At 44.2% G+C, this 22,636-nt stretch overlaps 3 long non-coding RNA genes and 1 pseudogene across 4 annotated transcripts in view; 2 read left to right on the forward strand and 2 right to left on the reverse strand.

The window, feature by feature from the left end:
• The window catches only part of LOC132541357 (uncharacterized), a 62,143-nt gene that overhangs the window by 39,228 nt on the left and 279 nt on the right, over positions 1 to 22,636 (reverse strand). The window lies entirely within an intron of this gene.
• The window catches only part of LOC132541358 (uncharacterized), a 400,798-nt gene that overhangs the window by 3,306 nt on the left and 374,856 nt on the right, over positions 1 to 22,636 (forward strand). The window lies entirely within an intron of this gene.
• LOC103125517 (calponin-3-like) lies at positions 4,267 to 8,435 on the forward strand (annotated as a pseudogene).
• On the reverse strand, positions 9,722 to 11,822 carry LOC132541360 (uncharacterized). Of its 2 annotated transcripts, none has more exons than XR_009552564.1 (2): positions 11,745 to 11,822; positions 9,722 to 10,333 (listed from the first exon to the last, which is right to left on the reverse strand). It is a non-coding gene; the product is annotated as an uncharacterized LOC132541360 (long non-coding RNA). The 2 variants fall into 2 exon arrangements; XR_009552565.1 differs by having other exon boundaries at positions 11,632 to 11,768.

A 22,636-nucleotide genomic window follows, 5' to 3' on the forward strand; every position in this document is an offset into this window, starting at 1 on the left:
TGTCAGCCTCATGGGTGCTTCTTTTGAGTTCCAGGTTACAGACAGGAATCTGGAGGGAGAGGAGGGCTGTGCTTTTAAAGTCAAGCTCTCCCTGAAGCCTGCCTTTGTGGGGTCTTCTGTGCCTCAGTGTCCATGTCCTGAGAGGTCTTCACTGCTCATCATTTCATATAAACCCCTGGTGATAATATTAGCTACCTTCTCTACCTATGTCTCCCTCTGGTTCAGATCCCTCCTTCCATCTTCTAAACCCTCTAGATGTGACCCCTGGCCTCCCACCCCAACACCTTTCTGTCCTCCTGCTCTGAACTGAGCTCCCTCCTTCAATACATCTACCACCACCCCCACTTCCCAGGACACTTGTGTACCAGTGTGCGTGCGTGTGCTTGTGTAGGTTATCTAGGGAAGTAGAAACATGATATGCTCTTTTTGAGGATGCAATGTAGCACTAGCATTTTGGAAACCAGTATGGACATCTTTAGAAAGACCTTAAAACTTAGTGCTTGGTGATCCACAGTTAGTTCCTGGGTCCTCCTATATAGAACATGCCATCAGTTTATCAAATGAGCAGCTGTTTCCTCATCTCAGGGCAAAGGTGTTCAGGCCCATACTCATCCCTCCTGGGGCATCATCTGATGGGCCTCATGGACCCCCCACTCCCTCTGACAGGATGCTCATGCTGTCCATCTCCTCGCACAGAGCAAAGTCCCAGCTCCACTGCAACAGTTTAGAGAAAGGGTGTGCCTAGTTGTCCTAGTATCTAGATAGGAAGTTTGCACTTATCTTTGTGGGGTGCGCTATTTCTATGTATCTGCTTCCAAAGCTTGTCATTACAAAGGGCAGATGGCTGAGGACAGCTTGCAGCTATCTGGGCAGTTTTAACTGATCTGGCCTACCCATCTTGTTAGGCCCAACCTCCATCCAGTCAGGGCTGCCCTGCCTCCTGTTCTCTACCTTTCTCTTTCAATTCATCCATTGAAACAAAGCTTAGGAGGTCCCCAGCTTCCAGGATGAGGATCCACAGGGGGTGAGTCCCACTCCTGGAGGCCCCTTGTCCTCCACCCCAACTCTTCAGTACCATTCCTGGCCCCTGTATTCTTAGTGTCTTAACATCAAGCACAGAAAAATAATCTCTTATTCTTCTCATGAGTTTTCTGCATACAGTCTCATGTCTGACCTCACAGGGCAATGTAAGCCAACATCAACTCTATTGTGTACAGAAACCTGACCATCCCATATAGTCCCTATGTGTTAGGCAAAGACCAAGAAATGGCTGCAGACCAGTATTCAGTCCATCACTTCAAAAAGACTATAAAAATAACCTATATGGGGACCATCGAAGAAATAGCTATTCCCGTGAAGTAAAAACAAACAAACAAAAAACTGCTTTTTGAAGAAAACAAAATTCATGTTGCCTTTGTAAGATATAGAACATTATAGGCACTGCAGCTACAAAAGCCAAGAGTTCTTTTGTCCCAGTGAAGGGACATGTAAATGAATCAAAACCTGATACACTGCATTTACTGAAATAGAAAGAGGTGAATTTAAGGGTCTCCTTATAAATCTGAGTAGAGCTCAGATTTTTCCAGCCTCTGAGCCCCACTGACAAATGAAGCTTTGAGAGGAATGAAGCAGTGCTACTGGAGCCTTTTCTCTATCTCTCCCTCCTTCTCTATTTCTGTATTTCTCTTCCTATGTGTCAAAAAGGAAGCAAGTAAAAAAAGGAGAAAGATAGAAAGAACTCCCAGGAAATAAATGGAACTCCAATAAAATCCAGGTTGAAAAAAAAAAAGAAAGAAGAAGAAAAGAAAACCTTTGTGATCCAACTTACTGAAAACTGATATATCACAGTGCCTTTCTAGATCATGATTCCCAACCAGTGGAAAACTCTGAGCTCTACCAGGTGAGCCTCTACAAGGAGGCCTCTAAATTCACTTCTTTCCAGATCCTGACTCCCAGCCTTCCCACACCTGTCAAATCTCAGGGGCTGTCCACCTCCGTAGGGTCAGGCCTCCCATTATGGCTCTCTACTTGGTCTACGCAGATGCACCTGCAGCTCTGCTCCTCTATTTTTTAAAGGCCAACACAAATAGGTGTAGCCATAATGCCAAAACTATATTCCATACATACGGAATACACCTAATACATAATACACAGAAAAATGTCTATTATATATAAACATGTAGGGAGTATATTCATCTAGAGCATGACTCAGCTCTGGCTTTTGGTGCTATCAGATAGAGGCTCTGATCCCAGAGCCTCTAGCATGAAACTCTTTTGAAAAATCACAATGCCATTTCATGGCTCCATTCATGGCTCCATTCCAGCATGACTTGTGGGTCAAACTTTTTAAGCCTTAAAACCATAGAAAAATAATAGTAACTAAAAACAATTTAGTTTCACAGATGCTCTAGTAGCAAAAAGCCACCTATGTCTTCCCGGTAGCTCCAGGTCTCTTTGCTATCTCACCCCAACATCCTTCTTTGAAGATCCTGAGTCTTCTTCCTTCTAGCATAATTCTAGCCCCAAGATCCCTGTCCACCCATAGCCTTGCCCCGACTCTTTACTCTATCCAGGGAAGCCTTGCTCTTGAGCCCAGAACACTCAGTAGGTATGAGCAGAACACTTACACCTCAGTAGAAGAGTGTAAGTAACCACTCTGGACTCAGATCCTTTATTCTCTGCCTGGGCCCTGGGTCCTGCTCCTGTGTTTGAGACAGATCCTGCCTGTGATATCCTATCTCTTGACCCCCAAATGGCTTTTATGACTGATAAAAGGCACTTTCACAGAAGAGAAAGTATTGTGCTCTCAACATGAGGTCCTGAGTTTGATCCCCAACATCACATGTGCTAGAGTGGTGATGTTCATTCCCACACCTCCTTAAGTCTTATAAAATGGAGCTCTATTGGGTATAAACAGACATATCCACTCTGGAGAGCTATTTGCTTTATTTTACATTGAATAACAGATGCCCTTTATAGTCTTCTAATAACACAAAAACTTACAGCAGACTGTTTCCTTCCTCTAGCCATTCTGACTTGTGAATACCTACATAAGTTGACACCGTGTGTGTGTGTGTGTGTGTGTGTGTGTGTGTGTGTGTGTGTTAATGATTAAGAAAATAGGCCTTTGGGCTTGTTGAATGCTGATAGTGCACCTGCTTTGTCATGGCACAGCTCAGGTTCTGTCATGGTCCCCACCACTTTGGGGGATTCTCTGTGCTTTGTTAGCTTTCCCTCTCTCCTTTGCCTCCATATTAATCATCAGCCTAGATTGGTGAAGACCTGGGGCTGATAACAGAGAGAGAAACCTCAGAAATTTCAGAAAATTATGACTTCATCTATCATTGCATATCAATCTTTTTTAATATTTATTTATTTATTCCCTTTTGTTGCCCTTGTTGTTTTATTGTTGTAGTTATTATTGTTGTCATCATTGTTAGATAGTACAGAGAGAAATGGAGAGAGGAAGGGAAGACAGAAAGGGGGACAGAAAGATAGACACTTGCAGACCTGCTTCACCAATTGTGAAGCAACTCCCCTGCAGGTGGGGAGCTGGGGGCTCAAACTGGGATTGTTACCCTGATCTTTGTGCCTCCTGTGCTTAACCCACTGCACTATAGCCAGACTCCCTGCATATCAATGTTTTATGAAAATAGTGAAAGACAGGCAAAGAGAGAGAGAGAGAGAGAGAGAGAGAGAGAGAGACTAACCATAGCACTATAGTTTCTTTCAATGCCATGGGGTCAGGCTGAACCTGATTCACGCAGATGACAAAGCAGCACACTATCCAAATGAGCTATTGTGCTAACCTATGTTTTATTTAATGTTAAATAACTTACTTTCTAATGTGAAACAATCACCTAATGTAAATCCTAAAAATAAAACACAACATCTGAGAGAGCAAACATGTTCAAAGCTAGATATAATGTAAAAACATTCCTTGGGCGGTCTTAAGTAAAGAAAACATACTGGTGAGCTTGAAGAAATGACCCATACTGAACTGAAGAAAGGAGGAATATGGATAAATAGAAAAGATGATAGTGACTAGCCATAAGAACAAGAAACTGGGTGGCCAGTCAGGAGGCTCCTCAGGACCAAGTAGCCTAGGCACCACCAGCACCTCTTCCAGCTCAGCCACCCAAAAGAGTGACCTAGCTCTGAGCACCCTGTGCTACAACCACCCCCTGCCCTGCCCCCAGGTGAAGAGGGAGGAGTCTAGTGCTGAAACCCCCATCCAGAGAGCAGCCTCTTCCCTCCGCCTCCATCATGACCCACTTAAACAAGAGCCCTTGCTATGTGCTCTCGGTCAAGGTCAAGAACAAGATTGCTTCCAAGTATGATCATCAGGCTGAAGAATATCTTTACAACTGGATAGAAGTGACAAGCATGAGCACTGGCAACAAATTCCAACTGGGATTAAAAGATGAGGTCATCCTCTGTAAACTCATAAACAAGCTATAACCAGGTTCAGTGAAAAAAGCCAATGAGGCCTCATTAAACTAGTCCCAGTTGCAGAATACTGGCAATTTTATTGAAGTCATTTAAGCTTATGATATGAGGCCCCATGTCAAACTGAGGCAAATAGTCTTTTTGAGAATGGGAACATGACCCAGGTTCAGACTAGGCTAGTGGCTTTCATAGGTCTGGCTAAAACAAAAGATTTCTACACAACCATTGATGTGAAGTATGCAGAAAAACAAAGAAGATATTTTGATGATGGCAAATTAAAAGCTGGCCAAAGTATAACTAGTTTGCAGATGGGAACCAACCAATGTGCCAGCCAGGCAGGTATGATAGCCTATGAGACTAGGAGGCATCTATATGATCCCAAGATGCAAACTGACAAACCTTTTGACCAGACTATGATTAGTGAGCAGGTGTAAGCCAACCAGGCAGGGAAGTTAGCATCAGGCACTAGAAGAGATATTTATGATCAGAAGTTGATATGGGATGCATTGGATCGACCTTCCCGTGGTGCATCCCGTGAGTACCCATTCATTGGGGAAACTGACGATCCTTCCTAGCCGACTGAATCCACATGGATCCCAGTCACTTTCAAAGCCAGCAACAAGCAGCTCCGGACAGCTTTCAAGCTGTTGGTCCTGCTCTTCGAGTCCTCCAACTTAATGTTGAGGGGCTGTCCTTTGCCAAACGTGTTCTTATTGGTCAATTGGTGATACAGCATCAGGCAGATTTTATTTGCCTACAAGAAACACATATAGCAGTCGATGAAGCTGCTCGATTCACCATCAGTGGATTTGATTTAATATGCTATAATCTCCATCCTAAACATGGCCGAGCCATCTAGGCTAAATCGTATCTTGCGGACGTTTACCATACGGCCTCTTCGACCTTCTATGACTCCATTACTATTGGAACTATTCAGCTTGTCAACGTATATAAGCCTCCCAGTGCCTCATGGGATAATGAGGTCCTGCCTAGCCCGAATCACCCAGCCATTTACGTTGGAGACTTTAATAGTCATCACCAAGACTGGGGATATTCCTCCACTCGTGCTGATGGCTCTATCTTAGCCAACTGGGCTTCAGCGAATGACCTCTCCCTATTATACGATCCCAAACAGCCAGGCTATTTTCACAGTGCTAGATGGAATAAAGACTTGTCACCCGACCTGTGCTGGATTAGCACAGTCAACGGCCAAGCCTTTCCCGCTACGAGACAAGTTCTCAAGATCTTCCCGCACAGTCATCACCGCCCAGCTATCATCCACATTGGTCTCCAGCTCCCACTGATTCTGTGCTCGGAGAAACTAAGATGGAACTTTCAGAAAGCAAACTAGTGTCTGTTCAGTGATCTTACCAACAAATCTATTCCTGCAATTCCAATTAACTCTATCCCCTCTGAAGATTCCTGCAGGCGCTTCCGCCAAGCCATCTTCAAAGCAGCTTCCCAAGCTATTCCTCGTGGGAGACGTGCTAACTATACGCCTTGTCTTGATGCTGAATGCGAGCAACTACTAAAGCAGTATGATGAGTTGGGCGACCCAGATGTGGCTGACCATCTCATTGCCTCCCTGGATGCAACACGCCAAGCCCGCTGGCAACAACTCATGGAAAGTCTGAACTTCACCCACTCAAGTAGGAAGGCCTGGAAGCTTCTTCATAGTCTGAGTGCCAGTAGCCAACCCTCTCCCATCTCCCATCCTCCCTTATCTCCAAACTCAGTGGCCAGTAACCTAACTCAAGTTGGACGTGCTAAGATCGACCCAGTCTGGAAAAGAGAAATTTCCCATGAGTGGTCATCCCACTTCCGGTTATCTTGTCCATCTCCAAAACTCTCTCCCTTTACACTGTCTGAAATGGAAGACGCTTTGAAGAGGGTTAAACCGGGAAAGGCTGCTGGCTATGATAACATCACCCCAGAACTCATTCTTAACTTGGGCCCCGCGGCAAAGAAGTGGTTCACTACATTCCTGTCCCACATCTTGGAATCCGAATCTATGCCCAAAATTTAGCGTCCTGCGAAGATAATAGCAGTTTTGAAACCAAAGAAAGACCCAACACTGGCCGCCAGCTATAGACCGATTTCTCTCCTCTCCATGTGTTACAAACTCCTTGAGAGGCTGCTTCTGTCATGTATTTCTCCTCTTACAGAGAAATTTCTATCAACTGCCCAAGATGGTTTCTGCCCAGGAAGATCTACCTGCGAACAAGTCCTGGCCCTCTCAACTTACACTGAAAATGGATTCCAGAAGAATTTAAAGACAGGTCCTGTCTTTGTTGATCTCACAGCAGCCTATGACACAGTCTGGCACCATGGTCTCCTAGTCAAGATCTCAAGATGCCTGCCTCCATGGGTGGTCAACACTATATCGTTTCTTCTCCAAAACAGAAGATTCCGGGTGCATCTGGGTGACAAGTCCAGCAGATGGAGACTTGTCTCAAGTGGCCTCCCCCAGGGCTCTGTTCTGGCTCCTACGCTATTTAATATTTACATCAATGACCTTCCAGAAACTTCTTCAAGGAAGTTCATCTATGCTGATGACATCTGCTGTGCAACTCAGGCATCCAAGTTTGACATCCTCGAGGAAACACTCATGAAAGACATGTCTCTGATATCTGATTACTGTAAAAAATGGCGACTAATCCCTAGCACTGCAAAAACGGTATCATCTGTTTTCCATCTACGCCATGCCTCGGCCTCGCGTGAGCTTAATGTGCAGCTTGACGATACGAGAATCCGGCATGAAGCCCAGCCAGTCTATCTTGGCGTTACTCTCGATCGCACCCTGTCATTTCACGAACATCTCATAAAAACTGCAGCAAAGATGGGCGCGAGGAATAACATCATTGCAAGACTGGCCAGCTCCTCATGGGGCGCGAGCGCTTCCACACTACGATCATCATCTCTGGTATTATGCTATTCCACTGCAGAATACTGTGCCCCAGTATGGTTCCGTAGCCCCCATGTCCACTTGGTCGATTCCAAATTATATTCCTCCATGAGGATAATTTCTGGAACCATCCGTTCCACCCCAGTTCCATGGCTGCCAGTCCTTAGCAACATTGCCCCGCCAGATATTCGTTGGGATGCGGCATCATCTAAGTTCATTTTCCATGTCTACGCTCAACCGGACCTACCAATATACGCGGATATCTTCGCCCACCCTGTCCAACGCTTGACATCTCGTCATCCAATCTGGTCCCCTACGCCTACACTGAACTTCTCTGTTCCAGACTCTTGGAAACAGAGTTGGCAGTCAGCTGAGGTACAGAACAAACACCTCATCACAGACCCCTGCAAGCATCAACCCAGCTTTGACCTAGCACGTTATGATTGGGCCCTCCTCAATTGCTATCGAACAGGCCATGGCCGGTGCGCCGCTATGTTCCATCGCTGGGGAGCCAAAGACGACCCGAACTGCCCCTGCGGCTACAGACAGACTATGACCCACATAGTCAACGACTGCCACCTCTCCAGATTCAAAGGAGGTCTTGAAACTTTACATCAGGCTCAACCTGAAGCTGTTGACTGGCTACGGAAGAAGGGCAAATGCTAGAAGAAGAAGAAGCTGATATTACAACCAGTGGACAACTCATCAATTTCTCTACAGATGGGTACCAACAAAGTTGCTTCCCACAAAGAAATGACTGTATATGGGCCTGGGTGGCAAGTGCATGATCCCAAATATAGAACCAGTCATTCACAATGATAGCAAAGGAATAGAAACGGATCAGAAATCAGTGATAGTGATTAGTAGGCAAAAACATCCAAATGAATACCAAGTATTCATTTGGCGAGTACCAAGGTGACAGTCCCAGAGAATACTAGCATGGTGATCATGGCATTGGCCATTAGAGTCACACAGAGGAGCTCAGTATTTATCCTGTTGATTTTATTCAGTGAGAACCAAGTTAGCCTTGAGTAATTTTTATCTTGTCTTCCTAAAACAGTTACATTTATTGTACCTAAAAGAAATATTGCCTTATTGTCTATGCATTTTTACAATCTTCTGCTTATAAAGGGTATTTTCAAACAACAGGAATTTTGTTTTTACAATTTTGGTTTCTTGTTTCTACATGGAAGACTAAACTCATAGCTAAATGTGACCTTTGCCAACTAAATTTAAGATGCAGCATTTTAGGAATTTACATATTGAGGTTTCTACATTATTGTTTGGTAATTTTTAAATAAGTCATGATAGTGTAAGAGAAAGAAAGAAAGAAGAAACTAGGATACATTGGAAAGCACATAGAACCAGACTTTCCTTCCGAGTTTTCTGCTTTGCCAACTGGCTCCTATAATCCTCTGCAAACAAGGGGTTTTTGCTATACAGAGCCTGGAGCCTGGCAGAGGGAGGACCCACACTCCCTCTTGAGCTCACTGTGGGCTGCTCCATACCCTGCCCTGGGACCTGCTTCCTAAGACATAGGCAGTTTATTCCTCTGACAGCACAGCTGCTTTGGGGTGCCCCATAAAGGGACAGTCAACCCTACATATTTCTAAGAATCTGGGTGCCCCAGCTGCATGGACCCCTCTTCTGAACTCTGATATCTGTGTAGCACCAGGACAAATCAACTCAAAGGTTGAATGTAAGTCACAGGCTCCTCCTCCAAGCCTGTATGTGTCAGCACTACCAGCATCTCTGCCTTTCCTCTGCAGGTTCAGGGGAGCTGCTCTTACAAATACTACAACCTTGACACACACTGAATCCTTCTGCCTAGTAGCTCTCAAGGCCAAGTTCACACTTCTCTATAAAATCCCTGCCTTCAGCTGGGAGTATGGATCGACATGTCAATGCTCATGTTCAGCAGGGAAGCAATTACAGAAGCCAGACCTTCCACCTTCTGAATCCCATGATGACCTTGAGTCCATACTCACAGGGATAAAGAATAGGAAAGCTACCAGGTAAGGGGATGGGATATGGAGCTCTGGTAGCGGGAATTGTGTGGAGTTGTACCCCTAGCATCCTATGTTTTTTGTCAGTGTGCCATTATTATTAAAAATAAATAAATAAATAAATAAATAAATAAATGGATAAAAAAATTGCTGTCTGCTAAAGCAAGTATCCTAATTTCTGATCCCAGCCTTGACTGAAGAGGGAGCCATCTCTGAGAAGCAGGAGTTGCATCAACAGTGGTTGTAGGGACATGGAAATCCTGTCACCTAAAGGTGCCTGCAGTGCAGAGGTGTCCTGAGCACAGGGAGCTGACCAGCCCTGTTTATCCCCATCCTTGAGCAAAGGAGAGTGTATAGACCATAGGGGGCACACACAGTTTTATTGATTCATTTCAGGGTAGGGGAGCTTGTCTCCAGGGATGCCCAGCTCAGGCAGGAGACCAGGCAAGACATGGGAAGAGGATTCCAGATGGCAAAGTCTCCAACACAGGATCTGGATCCACTGAAGTATCTCAGAGGCAGAGGCAGGTGCAGAAAGATGTAGGTGCTCTTTGTGTGCCTCTAAGTCCTTCTTCTTGGCTGGGAATGCCATTAGCAGCAGCCTCCAGAGGACTGGGTGCTCCCCCCTCCACTCCCCCCTCCACAGCAGCTGGAGCCTCCTCCACAGCTGCTGGAACCCCCTCCACAGCTGCTGGAGCCCCCTGAGGAATTGCTGCAGCAGCCAGAGCTCTGCCTGTGGCGGTGGGACCTGCGGGGCCTGTGGTGGCTCAGGCAGCAGCCCCCACCCCCAGAGCTGCAGCAGCCCCCACCCCCAGAGCTGCAGCAGGAGGAGGACACAGGGGGACACTTGGGGGGACACTTTGGTGGACACTTGGGTGTCTGACACTTGGGAGGGCACTTGGGGGAGCACTTGGGAGGGGGCTGGCACTGCTGCTGGCTTTGCTGGCAGGACATGCTGGGTGGCCTTCAGGAGCTGAGGAGAGAGGAAAGACTGTGAGACATTTGCCTTTTCTTGTTCTTTAGCACCTTTTCTCATCCCCTGTATTGTGAATGCATAAACACCAGATATGGAAAAGACTGTCTGATTTTATAATCCTTGTTTACCCCATACAGTCTGTTCCTAACCTCATTTAAAGTAACAAACATTATCTTCAGTATGAAAAGAAAACTAGTTGTCATTTACATTCCATAAACATCAGACAGCAATTGCAAATTCACTACCACTTTACCAAGAATGTTAAAACTGCCCAAGACAGGGACCCATTTAGAGCTAGATAACACTCTAAGGATAAAGGTAATTATTCACTTGTATTGTTGGAAAATAGCTCACTGGGTGGACACTGAACTTTGGGATGTAATTAGCATATGACTTGATGTCAGCCTTCAGCCATATTAAAGACTTCTGGAAAACCCAGAAGGAATTGTGAGTGAGCCAGAAGATATTTAAGCGCATGTATTCCAGAAATGACCAGACTGTTCCTGTGAACTCAGTTGTAGCTAGCTCTTCCTGGGTGTTCTCCTTCTCCTCAGATGACCAGGACCTTAACACGTGTAGCTGAGCTCTGGTAAACTAGCTTAAAGTCTCATGGCTCTTAGGCCATCAAGACTATCTATCTTTTCCCCATTGCCTATTTTGCTGTTCCTAAATCACCGTGATATAATAAACTTCCCATTTGTTTAAAACACAGCCGAAGTGCACCAAAGTTTTTATTTTTTAATTACTATATTGGATGATTTTTAAAACGTTTTGGTTTGTAAAATACACATAGTGCAATAGACCATGGAGTCAGTTTTCCTACATTCACTTTGAACCCTGCAGTGAACAGTTTTGCAACCATATCCCAGTGCCCTTTCCAGCCTCCTTCCCAGCCATGCTCTGTGCTGGTGCTTCTCAGCCACCCAGGCCACACACATCAGCTTTTCAAATCTCACTTATTCTTCAAACCAGTATATACTGGAGTTCCCACTGTGGATCTCTTGTCAGAGCCTAACAGACCTCAGGTGGCTCTGATAATCTCATCTTTTAAGCATCAACATCCTCCGTAAGTTGTTTCTACAGCTGGTGTGAACTGTATTTCCCAAGCCACATCCCCATGACACTTCTCACTCGAGCTCAGTCTGTGGCTCACTCTTCTACTGTTACAGGCAAAACAGCACACCGGCAACTGACAACAGTTTGGTTTCTAGAACCCCAGGCCTAGAGCACTCAGACCTTCCTAGTTACTCCTGATCTTCTCTCCCATCCCACCCTTGCCCTCCTTCTCCAGTTACCTTGTTCAATCCATGTCCTAGTCTGACTCTAGCCTTGAGTCCTGCCCCTCTTGCCCTCTTGTCTGGTACAGCCCCATCCCAGGGATCTCTGCTCCTGAACCCAGGATACTCACCAGGTACAGGTGTCACAGGGTTCCTCAGCAGCTCAGGAGAGTGGATGTGGATGTTCAGGCCATGGGCCCTTTTATCCTCAGCCTGTGAGACAGAGCCTGGGCATGAGAGCTCCTACCTCATCCTCTGCCACCCATATGGGTCCTGTGACAGCTGATGACTGGCAGCTCCTTGCTGCCTCCCACTGAGCCATTAGGGCACCTGCTCCCAGGTGAGAACAGAATTCCTAAGAAACAAGCAGTGGGGACAGTTATTTTATGTCATCTGCCTAGTTTTCCTTAGTAAATACCAGTATGGAAGGTCTCTAGCACCAGTGTTTGCTTCTTTGTTGTTTATCCCTTTTCTTGCTACCATAGACTCACTGGCTGTACCAGCCTGGATTAGATTATGATTTACAGAGTTAAAAGTGCTGTCAGACTTCTTCTTTCAGACTCAGTTCTACTCACTCTGCCAGTCACCCCCATGACCTCACTCTTGCTTGACAACAACGATCAGCCAACTATCTGTTTTTTAGGGGCTGTATGTAATGAGTAGATTTATGTGTTTTAATCTTGGGCAAAAGAAATTCAAAAGTGGGGGGTTAAGCACACATAGTATGAGGTACAAGGACCAGTGCAAAGGCCCTTGTTTGAGCCCCCAGCTCTCCACCTTTGGGGGGGGTGTCATTTCACAAATGGTAAAGCAGGTCTGCAAGTGTCTGTCTTTCTTTCCTCCTCTCTACCTTCCACTCCCCTCTCAATTTCTCTCTGTCCTATCCAATAAAAACATAAATAAATAAATAAATAACTGCCAGGAGCAATGGATTCTTAGTGCAGTCACTGAGCCGAGCCCTAGTAATAATCCCAGAGGCAAAATAATAATAGTAGTAATAATGAAAGAAAATAGATTCAAATGCAGTATGTTGTTTTCCATCTTCATAATATGTCACATTCATATTTCAGAAAGTTTAATTTGTATGCTAGGCATGCTCAAGCATTTGCTTTTATCTAATGTCTGTGGTCAACACAGTGACAGTTTTAGAAATTGGAACACTGTCCCTGGGGTAGCCAAAGGCCAATTTATTTATTCCTTATCTCTTTCTTAAATAATATGCTGACCTTTGTTATAGCTGTACTATTAAAAGTAGCATCAGACAGAATGAAAAAACAGTTTTAGGAGACTAAGTGGTGGTGCACCTGGCTAAGTACACAGTTCACTATGCTCCAGGACTTGATTTCAAGTCCTCGGACCCCACTTGTAGGGAGGAAGATTCATGAGCAGTGGTGAAGGGTTGCATGTGTTGTCTCTTTCCTCCTCTATCCCTCTTCTCTCTCAATTTCTCTCTTTCCTAGAAAATAAAATAAATAGATAAATGTAGCTTAAAAAATTCTTTCATTATTACTACAACATGTCTCACCTGGATAGTGCACTTGTTTGCCTGGTTTCAGTATTTCAAACGCAGTAGAGAAAAGCTTCAGTTCTGTGCTGTCTTTCTTGTCTCTCTGTCTTTTTCTCCTTCTTCCTACATAAAAATTAGTCATTATGGAGCAGGGAAGTTCCAGTAACCAAAAAAACGAAAAGAGAGAGAATATTTCAAGATAGCATGGCTGATTAAACTATCACCAACGTAGAACACATTTGATATTGAAGATAACTGGATAAAAAGTTATGGGTCATATACTCAGTGGAGTACTCTTCAGACATAAAAAAGATGATATTGTGTTCTTTGGGATAAAATGCATGGAATTGAAGATTATGCTTAGCAAAGCAAGTAGGAAGTTGAAGGACAACTAAATAATAGCTTCATTCATATGCAGAATATGGAGAATTGGGGGGTCAACCTATATCTAAGAAAGTAGGAGGACTATAATGGTTATCTATAGGGGTGGGGTGGGAAAACAGACCTTTGATAACATGAGAGGTGAAATAAAAGACTATACTATAAACTATTATTTAATAAACCTCTATATTTAAAAAAATGACTAAGACAATGGGAAGTACAGACTATGGCCTGACCTTGTATTAAGTAGCTTCACACACACACACACACACACACACACACACACACACACACACACACACACACAAAAAAAATGTTAAAACTTCCTATCTATATATTGGAACATCATAATGAATCAATACATTATGATGGAAGGAGTGAAACAAATAGATTTAGAATTGTAAGGCATGGATAAGGGCTTGTCGCATGTGTATCCACATTTGCACATGACAGAAGAAAAGAAAGATGTGTATATTTATATAAACAGCCATACATATTTATTGTGTAGTTAGGTTGACTGTGTATTGTCTGTATGTACTTGTGTACTTAGTTGATGCTTTTCTTCCTCTCACCTTCCTAGTTTCTCCTCTATCACTCCTTCATTAGAATCATCTCAAGTTAATTTTCTATTATATTCACTATTAGGACCATTCACCTGTCTTACCAGTGATCAGTTTGGATTATTCCTTTAATCCTAGCAGCACAAATGACATTAAAGTTTCTCTTCAATATCAAACTGCTCTTTTTTGGTGATAGTTTAATCAGGCATGTTACCATGAAATACTGTATTTTTTTTTCTTTCATTTTTGTGCTAACTGGACAGTTCACTGTTCTATGATAACTAATTTTTAGGTGGGAAGAAAGAGACTGGAATGACAGTACAGCACTGAAGATTTCCTCTATTGCACCTGAAGCCATACTGAAACCAGGCAAAGCAGGTGCATCTTGCCAACCCAAAGTGTTGTTCTCTTAAAGGTCTTCACTGATTGAAGACCTGTCTACAGTCCTTGTTTTTGTATAAAATACTTCTACAGAATGATTGTCTCTATTACAAATGCAATGCATCCCTAGACAAATGCTATAGAATCTCAGACACTCTTGGATATCCTTTGAACGACAATTGAAGGCAGAGTTGTTTTTCAAATAGAGCTTTCATCCTATAAAGAGAGAAAGAATCTTTTTCTATAGGTATAAAGTGAGGATAACAGGAGTTTGATTCAGGAATAAAGGAAAGGGATCTTAAGATTTCATCTTTCCCTCCTTAGATTCTACTAGAAGCTTCCCTGAAGTTCCTTCTAGAACAATGTTTATTAATTAGCCATGCCCATTCTGCATTACTTTGAAGGAAGAAGGGAACAGTCATTTTCTATTCTAGATTCAGTTTATTAACTAATGTGAATGCTGAGAGTTACTTCCAACTCCAATTTATCAATCTCAGGTCACCACTCCCAAGTCCATGTCAGATAACCTTATATATTTGGGGTCACTGTTCTTTCCTACACAATTCTTTTTTGTTCTCTTAAGTGAACAAAACCTTCTCTCACTTCAGTTGCCCTGTTAGCTCTATATTGAATAGTTTTCTCCCTGCTTCATCTTTATTTTCTTTATGCTACTTGTCACTGATAATGAGGAGTAATTCTTGTAAAGGTGTGATGTCTCTGTCCCCATCAGTACCAGAGAATAGACAGCAGAACAGTTGAATGTTGGCAAAGTACTGCTCCATATGACTCCAGGCCATCACACCAGAGCCTGACACTAAGACTTACCAAGGGACAAATGAAGTCATCTCATCCTAGAGATCTGTCTCCACCTGATTCAAGAATATGGTGTTCTCCGGTAGCCCCCCAAGGGCTTAGGTAGGCAAGAAAGGTCTGACAATTGATACCATGCAGGTATCATACAGGTAAGTATTCAGGGAAGCTCAGCTCACAGATCCCTAGGACCTTGGGGCTCAGCTCATCTACCCTTCAGGCAGGGCAGAACCCAACTAGCAATGAATCTCACTTGGTCATATAGATGACTCATCAGCATGGTTACAATAACATGGGAATTCAGTCCTCAGTTTTGCCATTGGATGCCAATAGGTTTGGTGTGCTTGCAGTAGAAGTAAATGTGTATTGAGAAGTGCTGGTTCAATGGAATACTACTCAGCTATTAAAAATTATGAGTTCCAATGTGCCCTGGAGCCCCACTTCCCCAGATCCCTGCCCCAGTCCCCCAGATCCCTACCCCACTAGGGAAAGATAGAAACAGTCTGGGAGTATGGATGGACGTGTCAATGCCCATCTTTAGTGGGGAAGCAATTACAAAAGCCATACCTCCCACCTTCTTCACCCCATAATGATCCTGGGTCCATACTCCCAGAGGGCTAAAGAATAGGAAAGCTATCAAGACAGGGGACTGGATATGGAATTCTGGTGGTGGGAACTATGTGGAATTGTATCCTTCTTATCCTATGGTCTTGTCAATACTTCCATTTTATAAATAAAAAATAAAAATAAAAATAGTGAATTCACCTTCTTTACCCCATCTTGGATGGAGCTTGAAGATGTCATGTTATGTGAGATAAATCAGAAACCAAAGGATGAACATGGGATGATCTCACTCACAGGCAGAAGTTGAAAAACAAGATCAGAAGGGAAAACACTAAGCAGAACCTGGACTGGAGTTGGTGTACTGCACCAAGTTAAAAACTCTAGGGTGTTTGGGGTGGAGGGTTCAGGTCCTAGAACATGATGGCAGAGGAGGACTCAGTGGGGTTGTATTGTTATGTAGAAATATTACACATGTACAAACTATTGTATTTTATAGTCAACTGTAAACCATTAATCCCCATTAAAGAAATACAAAAGAAAGAAAAGGTACTGGCTCTCTGGTATGATATAATGGCAAATGTATCCTTGTGCTATGTTGTCCCACAGGCCATAGGGACTAAGGGAAGTCTGCTGAGATCCAGAGAAGTTGTGGAATCTGTGACAATCCCTGCTCTCTCCAACCCCCACCCCCAGTCCCATCCAGACACAGAAACTTGCATATTGTCAGTTCTTAGGTTTTATTTTATTTTTTTTATTTGTCACTAGGGTTCCTAGCCAGCAATATAAATCCACTGTACCTGATAGCCATTTTTTTTCATTTTATTGTATAAATTTTTTAACTTTATTGTATAAAGACAAAGAGAGATTGAGAGAGGACAAGGATATAGTGAGGGAGAGAGAAATGCAGACCTGCTTTGCTGCTTGTGAGGAGCGAAGGATTGAACCCAGAGCCTTGAGAAGGTGCTTGTGCTCAGTAGTATTTATGCTTAACTAGGTATGCTACCTCCCGGCCCCCTTTGTCAGTTCTTATTTAATTCTCACATACATTAACCTCAGTCTACATGACACTGGAGATATGCAAAATAAATAACAGCATAAATAAGGTAGAAAGCAACCATTAGGGAGAAATTGTGATGCTTTTTCTGAGAATACAGAAACCTCTTAGAAACCAGTCAGGATAGCTGTGTGTATTAAAATTGAATACAATATACCATGAACATTTGAACAATTGATAAGATACATATCTCACACATTATTGTGAGATAGGACAGCTGGATTGTTTAAAATCCCACAGGTAATGACCTATTTATGTTAAAATTATGTTTTAAAGAATGCTGGCAAATACACAGGAATATTCAACCTGACTATGGGGTTGATTCTCATGGACTGTGGGTGCTGGCTACAAAAGCCACCTTCCCGGAAGTCCTTTCTACACACTTTCGGGACTCTGGCCCTGGGAGGAAGGTCCAAGCTGAAGGGTGCTGAGATGGATCTGCTTTCTGCAGCTTCTACGAGCATTGCTTCCTTGGAGACCAGCTCCAGACCTGGGGCCTGGTGGTTTTAAACCAGGACGAGAGGCAACAACCACCCCAGGTGTATGAACACCAATGATGGTCCCAAGCAGGAATGAACCAGGTGCTCAAGAAAACTGTAGCCAACCATAAAGAGAGAACTTTATGCTCATCTTCTGGAAGGATCACAGGTGACTACACTCAGTTCCTGAAATAGCCACTAAGAGTTTTGTTAGGACCACATTTCCAAGCAACTCAATAATTATACACAGGATGCTTGTGTCTTGAGCTGGGCCACTGGGAACAGTGTGGGAAGCAGTGTTCAAAAAGTTTAACTTAGGGTCAGGTGGTAGCACAGCAGGTTTAGCACACATGGTGCAAAGTGCAAGGACCAACATAAGGATCCCCTTTGGAGCCCTTGGCTCCCCACCTGCAGGGGAGTCACTTCACAGTGGTAAAGCAGGTCTTCAGGTGTTTATCTTTCTCTCTACCTCTCTGTCTTCCTCTCTGCAGGTCGCTCTGGGTCCCCTGCCTCCCGCCATTGGGTGATTGAGGCCAGAGTGGCCCCCTGGAAGTCCTGGGGTAACTCCACGTGTCGAAGGCAAGTGCTCAGAGAGACAAGCTGTCAGCTCTGGGAGATCCTCAGTCAGGCAACTCGTTTATTGAGGGAGAAAGCAGGCAGATATACCCATTGCACAGGCAGAAGGTTAAGGTAATCATTAACCCAAACACAAAGCTACACAATGCATAGTCACATTTTGACCTACAAACTATTAGATCACAAGTGAAGTGTTACCACAAGCTCACAATGCATAATTCCCTGGGGGTAAATTATAGGCACTTCAGAGAAGGGGGAGAAGGGAGACAGTTGAGTAACAGGATGTTTGCAGTGGTTTTCAAGTTTGGCCAAACTCAATGTACAGTAATTCATGGCCTTTGATTTAAGGGGAGAGGAGGGGCATGTGCAGAAAGCTAGCCCCCATCCGGAGAAGCCATCCGTCATTAGTTCACTGCCTCGACCTGGAGAGGGAAGAGACTGGGGTCCACCCACTCGGACCTCATGGAAACAACAGCCTGGACTTCCTGGGCAGTGAGCCCATTCTCCAACACCCCTCCTCTATCCATTTCTCTCTGTCCTATCCAACAACGACAGCATCAGTAACAACAACAATAACAACTGCAACAACAATGAAAAACAACAAAGGCAACAAAAGAGAAAATAAATATATATTTAGAAAATTTAAAAAAAAGTTTTGCTCTTCTGTCTTTTACTGCTGGGCAGAAGTCCAAGTCCTCAATAGGTGTGTATCCATTCAGACAGTCACAAGGGGAGGGTGGGTATCTCAGGCACTGGTGGCAATGAACAGTTTGGGTATTCATGGCAAACACTTTAGGCATCCATACTTCTTCTAACTTCAGTTCTGAGAACTCATAAACAAAAGTGCCCAAAGTGGAGTAAGTAAAGCTCTATATGGCTCTTCCCTCAAGGGCTCCTGGTTCCACTGGATATGCCAGAATTTATAGTGCCACACTGCAGGTGCTGCTCTAAGGTGCAATACTCAGAGAGTCCTGAAGGCCCAGAGCAGGGGTGGGCATTGTGCTTGGCTTCCCACCCTGGCTCCCTGACCTTGCCAAAGCCATTCAAAGAAGGTGCCAAGCTAGGTCTCTCCTTACTGGAGAACTAACTGTTCCTCGCTCTCATCCCTCCTGCTAGAGTCTCAGTTCACCTGGTAGAAATTCTAAATAACTCTGGATATGGTTTATCTATCATTGGCCCTGAGGTCTATATACAGAAGTAACTGAAAATGTTTATTTAATAAGCACTTTTCACTATTCTTTTGCAAATAATTAGAGGAAAGACAGAGATAGATAGATAACAGATACATAAATATAGCTAAGTAGATGATAGATGCTACGGGGGAGAGACAGATAGATACAGAGAGATAACTGTGAATTATTTGCCTGGCATAAAGTGGTGCCTTAGATTGACCCTGTGGCCTCTGGGGTCTCAGGCATACAAACTTGCTCTCTTAAAGGATGAGCTGTGTCCTGCCTTGGAGCAGTAGCCATATTTAGAGTCAATATCCTGAGTCATTTGGTAAATTTGGTTGAAGGGGAAGCATATTAAAGTCAATCGATTTAACCTAAATGCACATTACCTAATGACTAGGTCATGAAGTTATGGGATATGTACTCAGTGGAATAAATGTTATTCTAATATATCCTTTGGGATAAATTGGATGGAACAGGAGGTTATTATGCTTAGTGAAGTAAGGAAGTAAAAAGTAAACTAGCTGGTGGTTTTGTTCAGGACAGAATCTTCTTGAAGAGAACAAGAGAGCACCAGGGGATTAGAAGCATAACTGTGGTAGCAAACTGTCTGCTTCAAGTGCTGCTCCTCACGGGCCACCATTTCCCACAGGACCTTTTGGTATGGAGGTTGGGGCTCTGCCACCACAGTCTCCTTTGGCATCTGCTTCCTCTAAGCCTCTGTCAACATTTAATTGCCAGCAAGAATCTGAAGCCCGGCAGAGGGAGGGCACAAACTCCCTCCAGGGCTTACTGTGGGCTCCTTCTCAGAAGCCTGGGTGCCAGTATCGTGGGGCCCATTTCTGAGCTCAGGGGCCTGGGCAGTAGCCAGAGAGCTTCCTCAGAGGTTGAATGTCAGCCCACAGGGTCCTTCCCCAGGCCTGTATGTGTCAGCATTGCCAGCGTCTCTGCCTCTCCTCCACAAGTTCAGGGGAGCTGCTCTTGCAAATCCTACAACACTGGCACCCACAGAATCCTTCAGTCTTTGCAGTTCCCAAAGCCAAGATAACACTCCTCTATAAAATACCTGTATGCTAAAGCAGGTATCCTAATTTCTGATCCCAGCCTTGACTGAAGAGGGAGCCATCTCTGAGGAGAAGCAGGAGTTACATCAATAGTGGCTACAAGGACTTGGAAGTCTTATCACCTGAAGGTACTTGCAGTACCCAGGTATCCTGAGCACAGGGAGTTGACCAGCCCTGTTTATCCCCATCCTTGAGCAAAGGAGACAGTACAGACCATAAGGGGCACACACAGTTTTATTGATTCACTTCAAGGGGAGGGGAGCTTGTCTCCAGGGATGCCCAGCTCAGACAGGAGACCAGGCCTGACATGGGAAAAGGATTCCAGATGGCAAAGTCTCCAACACAGGATCTGAATCCACTGAAGTATCTCAGAGGCAGGGGCAGGTGCAGAAAGATGTAGGTGCTCTTTGTGTGCCTCTAAGTCCTTCTTCTTGGCTAGGAGTGACATTAGCAGCAGCCTCCAGAGGATTGGGTGCTCCCCACTCCACAGCAGCTGGAGCCTCCTCCACAGCTGCTGGAGCCCCCTCCACAGCTGCTGGAGCCCCCTCCACAGTGGCTGGAGCCCCCTGAGGAATGGCTGCAGCAGCCAGAGCTCTGCCTGTGGCGGTGGGACCTGCGGGGCCTGTGGTGGCTCAGGCAGCAGCCCCCACCCCCAGAGCTGCAGCAGCCCCCACCCCCAGAGCTGCAGCAGGAGGACACTGGAGGACACTTGGGGGGACATTTCGGGGGACACTTGGGTGTCTCACACTTGGGAGGGCACTTGGGGGTGCACTTGGGAGGGGGCTGGCACTGCTGCTGGCTTTGCTGGCAGGACATGCTGGGTGGCCTTCAGGAGCTGAGGAGAGAAGACAGGAGTGAGACCCAGCACACTAAGTTTTTATTAATTAACTTAAACCATTAATTAGTTTTCCAACCAATTTCAGTCTGTTACGACATCATGAAATCATACTTAGCTTGCATCTGTTTTCCAACTATTCCATTTGAACCATAGGGTGTTTTCATGAACAGAAAATATCTTATTTTATCAAATCAAGATACAGAGGTGACCTGTACAACCCATTTAGGCTGGATGAAGAGAGAGATCTGTATTCATAAAGTTGGAATTAACGTCTGATAGAATCTCTGAGTGGTCCTCTGAGTGTTCTCTCTCTCTCTCTCTCTCTCTCTCTCTCTCTCTCTCTTTCTTTCTCTCTGTCTCTCATAAAAATAAGTAAATACACTTAAAAATGGTAACATTGAGCATGGGAGACAGTATAATGGCTATGCAAAGACAATTTCATGTCTGAAATCTCCAAAGTCCCTGGTTCAGTCCCCTGAATCACCATAAGCCAGAGCTGAGCAGTATGAAAAAAAAAGTAGCATGTATTTAAAAATCATCAACTATATTTAAAAAATGATATCACTTGTTTTACAGTATACATATGCATACAAGACATGTCAATATGTTCTACATTTGTAGTAAATGTATTTTCTAAGGACATTCTTAGTATGACAAGAATTCTTTAAATGTCCATTCTAGAAGCCAAATTAGAGCTTGCAATGCACATCTTTAAAAACAGAATGTAGATTCCACTTGAATATGTAAATATTAATTTGTATGCATATAGGTACTTTTACTTTGCCATCTCACATTGACATTTGAGTTAGTGTGCTCACAGGAGAGTATTTTATGATGAAAACCTTCCCAGGTATATAGAGGTGTTAGCCCAACTCATTAAGGAAATAGAGAAATGGAGAAGGGATGCCCAATCCTAGTTATGGCAAAATGGGATTTGAGCAGGTGTGCTAAAATCAGGACATGCTATGCACCCTCAAAAGTACAATGCGTCCTCCATCTTCCACTCAAATTATGAATTTCAGTTTCTTTCCCACTATTCAACTACAGAGTCTGATATAATGCCCACACACCACTCCTGGACAACCAGCTGGCACCGTGAGCATGAGGATCTGGGGGCTGGGTAGTGGCACACCAGATTAAACTCAAATAGTTCAAAGCACAAGCATCCTGGTTCAAGTCCCCAGCTTCCCGCCTGCAGGGGCATTGCTTTACCACTTGTGAAGCAATGCCCCTGCAGGTGTCTTTCTGTCTCTTTCTCACTCTACCTCCCCCTTATCCATTTCTCTCTGTCATAACCAATAAAAATGAAAAATGGCTGCCAGGAGTAGTGGATTCCTAGTGCTGGGTAGTCCCTACAATAACCATGGAGGCAAAAAATAAAAAGAGGATCTTGGGTCTCTGTGTAAGCCTCAATAAGAAACTTTTGATTTCTACTACTTGAGAATAACTGAGACCCCAAAGAAACTTTGGTTGACTAGCAAAGGTGAGCTCTTTCTTATAAAAGAAAGGATTGCTTTAACTTACCTAAGTCCAGGAAACTCATAAACAGAAAAATCTTCACTTAGAACACAGATGTATATTTAATCAGAATTTCTAGACTTTCCTTTAAGCAACTAAGCCTGTTGCCCCTACTCCCC

Source organism: Erinaceus europaeus, chromosome 11, assembly GCF_950295315.1.
Source record: "Erinaceus europaeus chromosome 11, mEriEur2.1, whole genome shotgun sequence".
NCBI classification, from domain to species: Eukaryota; Metazoa; Chordata; class Mammalia; order Eulipotyphla; family Erinaceidae; genus Erinaceus; species Erinaceus europaeus.